At 35.8% G+C, this 12,510-nt stretch overlaps 1 pseudogene; it reads right to left on the reverse strand.

Annotated features, from left to right (window-relative positions):
- Window positions 1–1,338: 1,338 nt before the first annotated feature.
- On the reverse strand, window positions 1,339–1,848 carry LOC129025429 (translationally-controlled tumor protein-like; annotated as a pseudogene).
- Between the last annotated feature and the right edge of the window lie 10,662 nt (window positions 1,849–12,510).

A 12,510-nucleotide genomic window follows, 5' to 3' on the forward strand; every position in this document is an offset into this window, starting at 1 on the left:
AAGATAATAATAATGCTGTTTGTTTTTCAAACCACAAATGGTCAATAAATAACGCTGTTTTTAAATGGAGTCTAATAAGAAATATCATTGAGTTTTTTATGTGCTAATCACTTTAGAGTGTTTATGTAATAATCATTATAGTATGCTAATCATTATCTCTTTTAATTCAATATTACACATATTGTAAACTTGGTTCTGTAGAAAAGTATAATTGAACTTGCCTTTGTACTTGTGAAAAATAAGATGGACTAATTGATAGAAATTTACAAGTCATAAAATGGTTGCTAAGTAAACTTATTACATGAAATGAAAAAAGAAGGGAAAATGTTGACAATAGAGCTGCATAGAAATTAAAATAACAGATATATTAAAATTGAATAGATTTTAGTGCATTACTTTAATCTTTTTTCAGTTTTCCAGGTAGCCGGTCACTGTGAGCCACCAAGGAAACTGAGACCATAAAGTGCACACAGATAAAATGTACACGTAAGTGCTTGCAGTTTCTCATGAGGGTGAACTAGATAATTAAGATCAACCTTCCTATTGAATATATAAAAACCTTTTTCAAATTAATAACAAAAAGACAGACAATGCAAAGGAAAAATGGGAAAACCACCTGAACAGGCACATCCCAATAGAGGAAATAGTAGCACATGGAAAAATGCTCAACTTCATTGGTAATTAGGTAAATGCAGATTAAAACCACAATGTACTGGCACTACATACCCATTGGAGTGGCAAAAATAAAACATCTGATAATACACATGTATGAGTATGGTGAACATTTTTTAAATATATAGCATTGCCAAGTATTTCTTTCAGGCTGAGTTAGTTTCTTTTTATTCTCTTGGTAATCTCTTCCAGACTTAACTACTCTGTTGTAGGTGAGGAAATGTATAAGGCTTCACTTAAAATGTTGGCATTAATATTAGCATGGTCTTTTCCTTTACTGCAGTTCAGAATTAAAACTTTTTATTATTGATTTTTTTAGATTCTAATCCCAAAAGTAGTTTCTACTGTACAAGTTACCTGAAAACAGTCTTATACTTTCTAGTAGTGGCCTACAACCAGGCTCTAGCTTCTCCAGGAACATTACAGAATAGATTTAGTTTAAATATGTATTAAACTAGGTGGCATTCTCTCAAATGAGTTCAAATGCATTTTATTTTTAGACAACTGACATGTTTTTTTTTCTTAAAAACAATGCCTCTACTCCAAATAAATCACAGTCACAGTAAATGAGATGCTCAAGATGATATCAGTCCTAGTGTTGTGTGGATGACAAGCAGCAGCCAGTTATGATGACAGGCAACTGATCCAAAGTAACCACCAAATTTGTTAATACTTTTCCATTTCTAAACCATCCTTAAAGAAAACCATATATGGATCATACTATTCTCATGGTAGTCCAGTAGAGCCACCATACCATTAGTATCCATGTTTTCACCAGTGAAGAATTGGTAGTTTTTGAAATTAGCAAAGATGTGCTTGATTTGTTCTGCAGGCCCTGTCATAAAAGCTTTTACTCTTTCTGCTTTCTGTTCTTCAAGTCTGCCTTTAATTGATTTCATGTAATGTTTGGTGTACTTCTTCTTTTGTGAAGCTGGTTTCCTACAAGTGATGGTTCATGACAATGTCAACACCAGTGATGACTGTGCTTTTGGTACCTTCACCCTTGAGGCCTTCAGTGGAGGCATTTCCACCAGTGAGTGAGTCATCAATGTTACCCTCTGTCTTATCAACTATTTTTCCCTCTACCTCCAAGGACAGCTGGTCCATGATCTTTCATATTTTGTAAATGTCAGAGAACATCTCATTGTGTCTGATGAGGTCCCAGTAGATAATCATAATGGTGGCTGAAGGGAGACTGTGCTAGCTTAGCAGGAGCCTGGAACTCAGAGCAAGTGCACTGCAGCCAGAGTGGCACTCGGGAGAGGGAATGAGGGAGTGGGCAGAAAAGTGGCATTGCCAATTATTAACAAGGATGTGGAGCAATGAGAACTCTCATGTACTGTTGATGGGAATATGCATTGTAAAATCACCTTTGAATAATGTCTGATAGTACATCTGAAAATGTGTATAGTCTATGACCTAGCAATTCCATTTATAGGTGTTTGTATCTCACATAAATGCATGCTTACATGCACCAGGAAACATGCATTAGAATGTTCATAATAACATAGTTAATAGAAGCTCCACACAGGAACAACTCAATAGTAGAAATGATAAAAAAAAATAGGGGTAGGTTTATATCATGGTATACTATACAGGAAGCAATGAATAAACTATATAGATGGATAGCTCTTAAACACAAAAGACTGAGCTAAAGAAGCTAGGCTAATACTATATGATCCCACTGACACATATTTTTAAAACAGGCCACATTAAACAATTATTAGCAGTATGAAAGTCAACATAGTGGTCATTGGTAGTGGGTAGGCTAGTATTATGCTCAGAAAGAGACAGATGGAGGGCTTCTATGGGGAAGATGCCATTCTATTGTTCTGGCATGGAGGAAGACACATTGATGTTTTTTTAATAGTTTGTTAAACTACATGTTTATGTTTTATGACCATTTTGTATGTTCTATCACAAGATGATACATTATAGAAACTTATCTCACTGATATTTCAGAAAGATGAGTTTATTCATGCCATAAATATTTAATGGGTGCTGTCTTAGTTCATTTTGTGTTGCTCTAAAGAAATACCTGAGACTAGGTAATTTATAAAGAAAAGAGGTTCACTTAGCTCACTGTTCTCTTGGTTGGAAAGTTCAAGATTGGGCATCTGCATCTGGCAAGGGCCTCCAGATGTTTCCACTCATGGTGGAAGGTGAAGGAGAGCTCTTATGTGCAGAGAGCACATGGCAAGAAAGGAAGCAAGAGAGAGAGCAGGAAGGTGCCAGGCTCTTTTTAACAACCAGCTCTTGTGGAAGCAAATAGAGTGACAACTCACTCAACCCTGAGGGAGGACATTAATCTGTTTATGAGGAATCTGCCCCCATGATCCAAAATCTCCCATTAGGCCCCAACTTCAACATTAGGGATCAAATTTCAACCTGAGATTTGAAGGGTCCAAACATCAAAAGCATAGCAGATGCCTAGTGTACCTGGGCCTCTGTTAGAGATAGCTTATTTCAAACCAGCTGAGCCAAAATAGAACAAAGGTAGACTAAGGGAGTTTTACTTCTTTTGTTTAGTTAGAGTTATCAACAAGGAGTATGATTGGAAAATGCTATAGTTAAAGATGAAAGGAACAAAAAAGTAGGTGACTGAATAGGGTCAAAAGACTACAAATGGTCCCAGAAGCCTTTAACATCTGGGAGGGACTTTATTCACTAATGAATTTTCTTTTCAGTTTTGAGCTCTATCCTCAAGCTTGCTTGAAAATTACTTGACTTTTTTCTCCAATTCTTTGTACTTTCTTTCCACATCATCTGTAAGATGTTTATATTAATTTCCTTAAACTACTGACCAAGCATTTGCTATTTGGAGAAAAATAAAAGAAATCAAATTCAATCATTTTGAAAGCCCCTGACTAAGTGTTGGAGCCTACGGGGTAAACACAAAAATCAAACTTGAAAACTTTTGACCTTCCTCTCACTGATGTGTGTTGAAAGCAATTATGTGAATTTGTATTTCTGGCCTGGAAAAAGGAAGAAAAACAATAACAACAAAAACACTTGTCTAAAACTAAATTTTCTGCAAACAGCTTACTGTGCCATTTTGGACAGCTTCCTCTACTACTATAATTCATAACTTTGGATATGACAAGAGTTTTTTTAGCAAAGTTTGCGGCCTGAGTTAAGAAGTTTAGAAGTTGACTCTTGAACAAGGCAGTAGGTCTTTAGTCAAAATGTACTTCCACATCAACCAGTATACTGGCTAGAAGAATACGGTATTATAATGAATCACAGTTTGCTAAAATTTTATTATGAGTGGCATAGAAGACTAAGTTAGAATGCAAATCCCTGAATTAAAGCAAGCAAATGTGTGTTTTACCACTGCAGCTAGGTAAGAGTGGGCAGCCAAGAAACTTGGAATAGATTTAATTGCCATAAAGACTATGAATAAAGTATGACCTTGCTATATGCTGTTTAAGTACCTTTTAAAAGCATGCTCTGGGAAGCTTAGATAGTAACTTCAAATCTTTTCAGAAAGGCACATCTACTATTCGCACTAAGTGTGTGAATCAACTATGGTTGCTAAGAGACCAGAACTTTAAATTAGTTCTACTTTCAAAGGGCAGGGTTAGGAGAAAGAAATCACTTTCTCCTAATTGGGAAAAGGAGGTGGGCAATTTAATGCTAAACAGTAAAGGGTGTCACTATTCCATCTTATGGTTTGTTTGCATGTTGCTGGAAATCATTTAGAAATACATGCCCACTAATTCCCGGTGAAACATTTTGCACCAAAAAATGTTAATTTGGAAAAACTGATGTATGTTCTTTGATTAAAATACATGCAGAGAGCTAAGAGTATTTTTTTTTCTAGCAAGATGGAGAAACTTCCAAGATGTCAATCTCATAGTTGTCCTGTTTCAATCCAGTGACCCTCACTTCCCCATCTACTTAAGCCTTCTATGATTCTTGTCACTTTTAAAAACATACCACTGCCTGAAACTTTTCTACCTCTAAAATTTTGGATTCTGAAGTTCCTCTTTCAGTTCACAACTTCCTATCAAATGATTCTTTCATTCTCTTACTTTATGACAAGACATGATGGAGAGTGGCAGAGTCGTCAAATTTTGACTCTTAGGTTGTCTACCTTTAGCACTTGAGAAGATTGTAGAGGAAATCTACTAAGTGATAATGGAAACACTACATACCAAAACCTATGCAATACAGTGAAAGCAGTACTAAAAGGGGAGTTGATAGCTATAAGTTCTTATACAAAAAGTAAAAAAACTTCAAATAAACAACATAATAATGCATCTTTAAGAACTAGAAAAGCAAGGGCAAATGAAACCCAAAGTTAGTAGAAGAAAAGAAATAATAAAAATCAGAGCAGAAATAAATAAAATTGAAACAAAACACTACAAAAGATCAATTAAAAGTTTTTTTTGAAAAGATAAACAAATTTGACAAACCTTTAGCCAAACTAAGAAAAAAGAGAAAAGACTCAAATAAATAAAATCAGAGATGAAAGAGGAGACGTTACAACCAATACAGCAGACATTCAAGTGATCATTAGAGGCCACTATGAGGAAGTATATGCCAATAAATTGGAAAATTTAGGCTAAATGGATAAATTCCCAGACACATACAACCTGCTGAGATTGAACTATGAAGAAATACAAAACCTGAACACACTGATAACAAGTAATGCAACTGAAGCCATACTAGAGTATCCCAGCAAAGAAATGCCCAGGAACTTATGGCTTCACGGCTGAATTTTACCAAACATTCAAAGAACTAACACCAATCCAACTCAAACTATTCAAAAAAATAGAAGAGGAGAGAATACTTCCAAAAGTGTTCTATGAGGCCAGTATTACCCTGATACTGAAACCAAAGACATATTCAAAAAAGAAAACTACAAGCCAATATCCCTGATGAACACTGATGCAAAAATCCTCAACAAAATACTAGCAAACCAAATTCAACAACATGTTAAAAAGATCATTCATCATGACTAAGTAGGATTTATCCCAGGGATGCAAGGATGGTTCCATGTTTGCAAATCAGTCAATGCGAAACATCATATCAAAAGAATAAAAGACAAAAAATATATGATCATTTCAATTGATGCTGAAAAAGCATTTGATAAAATTCAACATCCTTTCATGATAAAAACTCTTAAAAATCTGGGTATAGAAGGAACATACATCAACATAATAAAAGCCATATATGACAGACCCACAGCTAGTATCATACTGAATAGGGAAAAACTGAAAGCCTTTCCTCTAAGATGCGGAACATGACAAGGATGCCCATTTTCACCAGTTATTCAACATGATACTGGAATTCCTAGCTAGAGCCATCAGACAAGAGAAAGAAAGAAAGGGCATCCACATTGGAAAGGAAGAAGTCAAATTATCCTTGTTTTCTGATGATATCATTTTATATTTGGAAAAACCTAAAGACTCCACCAAAAAGCTATTAGAACTGATAAACAAATTCAGTAAAGTTGCAGGATACAAAAATCACTGTACAAAAATCAGTAGCATTTCTATATGTCAACAGTGAACAATCTGAAAAAGAAATGAAAAACGAATCCCATTTAAAATAGCTACAAATAAAATTAAATACCTATGAATTAAATTAACTAAAGAAGTTTAAGATCTCTACAATGAAAAGTACAAATCATTGATGAAAGAAATTGAAGAAAACACAAGAAATGGAAATATATTCCATGTTTATGGATTGGAAGCACCAACACTGTTAACATGTCCATACTACCCAAAGCAATCTATAGATTCAATGCAATCCCTATCAAAATACCAATGACATTCTTTGAAGAAACAGAAAAAAAAATCCTAACATTTATACAGAACCATAAAAGACCCAGAATAGCCAAAGCTATCTTGAGCAAAAAGAACAAAGCTTGAGAAATCACATTAGCTGACTTCAAGTTATATCGCAGAGCTATAGTAACCAAACCAGCATGACACTGGCATAAAAATAGACACACAGACCAATGAAACAGAATAGAGAACCTAGAAACAAATATATATGTCCACAGTGAACTCATTTTGAGAAAAGTGCCACGAACATATATTGGGGAAAGGACAGTCTCTTCAATAAGTGGTGCTGGGAAAACTGGATATCCATATGCAGAAGAAAGAAGCTAGACCCCTATCTCTTACCATATACCAAAATCAAATCAAAATAGATTAAAGATTTAAATCTAAGACCTCAAGCTATGCAACTACTAAATAAAACATTGGGGAAACTCTCCAGGATATTGGCCTAGGCAGAGATTTCTTGAGTAATATCCCACAAGCACAGGTAACTAAAGCAAAGATGGACAAATGGGATCACATCAAGTTAAAAAACTTCTGTGCTGCAAAGGAAACAGTCAACAAAGTGAAGAGAAAACTCACAGAATGGGAGAAAATATTTGAAAACTGACAAGAGATTAAAAGCCAGAATATATAAGGAGCTCAAACAACTCTACAGGAAAAAAAAATCTGATAATCTAATTTCAAAATGGGCCAAATATCTGAATAGATATTTCTCAAAAGAAGACATACAAATGGCAAACAGGTGTATGAAAAGGTGGTCAACATCAATGATCATCAGAGAAATGCAAATCAAAACTACAATGAGATATCATCTCATCCCAATTAAAATGCCTTTTATCTAAAAGACAAGCAATAACAAATGCTGGTGAGGATGTGAAGAAAAGGGAACCCTCATATACTGTTGGTGGGAATTTAAATTAATACAACCACTATGGAGAACAGTTTGGAGGTTCTTAAAAAAACTAAAAATAAAACCAGATCATAAAAATATGACCTAGCAATCCTACTACTGGGTATACATACAAAAGAAAGGAAATCAGTATATCAAAGAGATATTTGCACTCCCATGTTTATTGCAGCACTATTTACAGTAGTCAAGATTTGGAAGCAACCTAAGTGTCCATCAACAGACAAATGGATAAAGAAAATGTACCTATACACAATGGAGTGCTACTCACCTATAAAAAATGAGTGAGGGCCAGGCGCGGTGACTCACACCTGTAATCCTAGCACTTTGGGAGGCCAAAGTGGGTGGATCATGAGGTCAAGAGATTGAGACCATCCTGGCCAACATGCTGAAACCCCATCCCTACTAAAATACAACAAATTAGCTGGGCGTGGTGGTGCACACCTGTAGCTACTTGGGAGGTTGAGGCAGGGGAATCGCTTGAATCCGGGAGGTGGAGGTTGCAGTGATCTGAGATTGCGCCACTGCACTCCAGCCTGGCGACAGAGCAAGACTCCATCTCAAAATAAATAAATAAATAAATAAATAAATAAATAAATAAATGTAAGATCCTGTCATTGACAACAACATGGATGGAACTGGAAGACATTATGTTAAGTGGAATAAGCCAGGCACAGAAAGACAAACTTTGCACATTCTCACTTATTGATGGGAGCTGAAAATTTAAAAGCATTGAACTCATGGAGATAGAGCATCAGATGATGGTTACCAGAGGCTGGGAAGGGTACTGGGTGGGTGGGTGAGGAAGGTGGAGATGGTTAAAGTGTATAAAAAATAGTTAGAAAGAATGAATAAGATCTAGTATTTGGTAGCACAACAGAGTGACTGTAGTCAGTAATAATTTAATCATACATTTAAACATAACTAAAAGAGTAAATTGGATTGTTTGTAACACAAGGGATAAATGGGGTGATGGATACCCCATTTACTCTGATGTAATTATTACACACTGTATGCCTTTATCAAAATATCTCATGTACCCCATAAATATCTACACCTATGTATCCAGAAAAATAAAAAACAAAAAGAGTGTCCAGGAGGGCATAGTGTACATAAATCAAAGAAAGAGAGTATTTTCAGAAAGAGAGAGGACAATAGTATCCAAGGTAGGTGGGGAATTGTCAGGAGTCTGAGAAGTTCATTGGACTTAGCAACATGCAGGTCACCAATCACCTTGGAAAAAGCAATTTTGAACATGTGGAATATGTTGAACCACAAAGCAAAGTGTGAGATAAAAGTGAAGGGGTGGAAATGTTAAGTATTGAGCATTCTTTTGAAAAATTTGGATAAGAAGAGAGAGAAGAAAAACAGGGCAATAATTTGATGCAAAAATCAGATACAGTGAGAAATTTTTAATTGGGCAGGGCCTAAGTAAGCTTGAATGCTAAATGAAGAGAAATCTGGAATCCGGATAATGGGGGAGACTTGAGGCTTAAAGAGGAAGGGATATTTTGCCATTGTAAATTTGGTTTATAAATTTTGTGATGGGCAGTCAATTAATTTCCTGTCTAATAATTTCTTTATCTCTCTCTCTCTCTCTCTCTTTTTTTTTTTTTTTGAGACGGAGTCTTGCTCTGTTGCCCAGGCTGAAGTGCAGTGGCACCATCTCACTGCAACCTCTGCCTCCTGGGTTCAAGCGATTTTACCACCTCAGCCTCCCAAGTAGCTGGGATTACAGGCGTGTGCCACCACACCTGGCTAATTTTTGTATTTGTAGTAGAGACAGCATTTTGCCATGTTGGCCAGGCTGGTCTCCAACCCCTGACCTCAAGAGATCTGACCACCTTGGCCTCCCAAAGTGCTGGGACTACAGGCATGAGCCACCGTGCCCAGCTTCATTCAATACTTTTTATTTCCTCTTTGAAATTAAAGGAAAGATTATCTGCTGGGTGTGTGGTGGAGACAGAGAGCTCACCTGACTGAATATTATGCTTTAGGTGTAGTTTGAGCAGGGCTCTGGCTTCATTTTTTGGTCATTCTCTCAGGGCTTCCCTTCAAGAGTCAGCATTCTTCCCAGACAGGCTTTCTCCATGGTGGCAAAATGGTAATAGAAGTTCCAGGCTTCAAATCACAGACAAACTCCCATTCACAATTGCCACAAAAAAATAAAATACCTAGGAATACAGCTAACAAGGAAGATGAAAGATCTCTACAAGTAGAACTACAAACCACTGCTCAAAGAAATCAGAGATGACACAAACAAATAGAAAAACATTTCATGCTCATGGATAGGAAGAATCAATATCGTTAAAATGGCCATACTGCACAAAGCAATTTGCTTTTCCTGTTAAACTACCATTGATGCTCCTCAGAGAACTAGTGAAAACTATTTTAAAATTCATATGGAACCAAAAAAGAGATCAAATAACCAAGGCAATCCTAAGCAAAAAGAAAAAAGCCGGAGGCATCACGCTACATGATTATTCTACAGGGTTACAGTAGCCAAAACAGCACGGTACTGGTACAAGAACAAGACACACAGCCCAATGGACAGAATAGAAAACCCAGAAATAAGACTGCTCACCTACAACTATCTGATCTTCAACAAACCTGACAAAAACAAGCAATGGGGAAAGAATTCTCTATTCAATAAATGGTGCTGGAATAACTGGCTAGCCATATGCAGAAAATTGAAACTGGACCCCTTCCTTATACCATATACAAAAATTAACTCAAGATGGATTAACGACTTAAATGTAGAACCACCAACTGTCAAAACCCTGGAAGACAACCTAGGCAATACCATTCAGGACATAGGCATGGGCGAAGATTTCATGGTGAAGATGCCGAAAGCAATTGCAACAAAATCAAAAACTGATAAATTGGATCTAATTAAACTAAAGAGCTTCTGCACAGCAAAAGAAACTATCATCAGAGTGAACAAACAACCTACAGAATGGGAGAAAATTTTTGCAAACTATATATCTGACAAAGGTCTAATATCCAGCATCTATAAGGAACTTAAATTTACAAGAAAAATCGCTATTAAAAAAGTGGGCAAAGGACATGACCAGACACTTCTCAAAAGACATACATGCAGTTAACAATCATATGAAAAAAAGCTCAACATCACTGATCATTAGAGAAATGCAAATAAAAACCACAATGAGATACCATCTCACTCCAGTCAGAATGGCTATTACTAAAAAGTCAAAAAATAACAGATGCTGGCGTGGTTGCGAAGAAAGAACACTTTTGCACTGTTGGTGGGCATGTAAATTAGTTCAACCATTGTAGAAGACAATGTGGTGATTCCTCAGAGACCTAAAGGCAGAAATATCATTCCACTCAGCAATCCCATTACTAGGTATATATCCAAAGGAATATAAATGTTCTAATATAAAGACATATGCACACATATGTTCATTGCAGCACTATTCACAATAGCAAAGACATGGAATCAACCTAAATGCCCATCAATTATAGAACGGACAAAGGGAATGTGGTACATATATACCATGGAATACTATGAAGCCATAAAAAAGAACGAGATCATGTCCTTTGCAGGGCATGGATGGAGTTGGAGGCCATTATCCTTAGCAAACTAACACAGGAACAGAAAACCAAATACTGTATGTTCACACTTAAAAGTAAAGTAAAAGTAAATGAGCTAAATGATGAGAACACATGGACACAGAGGAGAACAACACACACTATCAGTAGGTGGAGGACGGGAAGAGGGAGAAGCTCAGAAAAAATAACAGATACTAGGCTTAGTATCTGGGTGATTAAATAATCTGTACAACAAACCTCCATGACACGTTTACCTATGCAACAAATCTGCACATCTTGTACATGTACCCCTGAACTTACAATAAAAGTTAAGAAAGAAAAGTTCCAGGCTTCACATTTGTATACCATAGGGTCCATATGAGAAAGAGTTTGTGTTTCAGAGTTTCCAGAAAAACACTGAGATTTATTCAGGTTTAACAGGCATAGGTCATGCACCTACCCATAAACAGATAACATGGCCAGAAAGATGAAATGTTCCGGCTGGTTTGTTCTAATTCATATGTTTGACCCACGCATCTTGGAGAAAAGTAAATGCTACTAAAACCCATGGATTTCCAATGGAAATATGAGGTTGTTTGAAAGGTAGAAAGAGAAATAGATTGCGAGAAGGAAAAAAGAAATGTCCACTACAAAGAATAAAGAAGGGATCCTGGAATCCTCTTTCTCTATAGAGAGAAGAAAAGTAAAACAACAACAATGGGATAACTGTAAAGGAATGAAAATTAGGCCAGCATAAGATTTAAAAAATTTAATTTCTGTAATAGATGTATGGTTCTTAAGGATACCTAACTCTTCTTGAGTAGGCTTTGTAAGTTTGTGTTTTTCAAGAGATTGCCCCTCTCATTTGTGTTACAGAATTTATTGGCACAAAGTTGTTTATAATATTCCCTTATTATCATTTTAATCTCTGTAGGCTACAGAGTAATGTCATCTTTCACTCCTGATATTAGTAATTTATGTCTTCTCTCTTTTTTTCTGATTAGTATGGTTAGAGGTTTATAATGTTATCAAGGAACTAGCTTTTGGCATTTGTTTTCTGTTGTATATTTCATTATTTTCTGCTTATCTTTACTATTTCCTTTTTTCCATTTGTTTTGGGATAATTTGCTCTTCTTTTATTAGCTAGTTCTCAAGGAACTAGCTTTTGGAGTTTCTGTTTTCTGTTGTATATTTCATTGTTTTCCGCTTATCTTTATTATTTCCTTTCTTCTGCTTATATTGGGATTATTTGCTCTTCTTTTATTAGTTTAAGATAGAAGCTGAGATTTTTCTTCTTTTCCAGTATAAGTGCTTAGTGCTAAAAATTTCCCTTTAAGTATTTTCTTAGCACATCCCACAAATATTGGTGTTTTGTGCTTTCATTTTCATTTTGTTCCAAATATCTTCTTAAGGATTTCTTCTTTGACCTATGGGTTGTTTAGAAGTGTGTTATTTAGTGTTATGAGTTGAATTGTATTCCTCCTCCCAAAAGATGTTGAAATTCTAACCTCCAGCATTAATGTGACCTTATTTGGAAATAGAGCTTTTACAGATAATCACATTAAATTAGGTCATTAAGGTGGG

This window comes from Pongo pygmaeus, chromosome X, assembly GCF_028885625.2.
Source record: "Pongo pygmaeus isolate AG05252 chromosome X, NHGRI_mPonPyg2-v2.0_pri, whole genome shotgun sequence".
Lineage (NCBI taxonomy): Eukaryota > Metazoa > Chordata > Mammalia > Primates > Hominidae > Pongo > Pongo pygmaeus.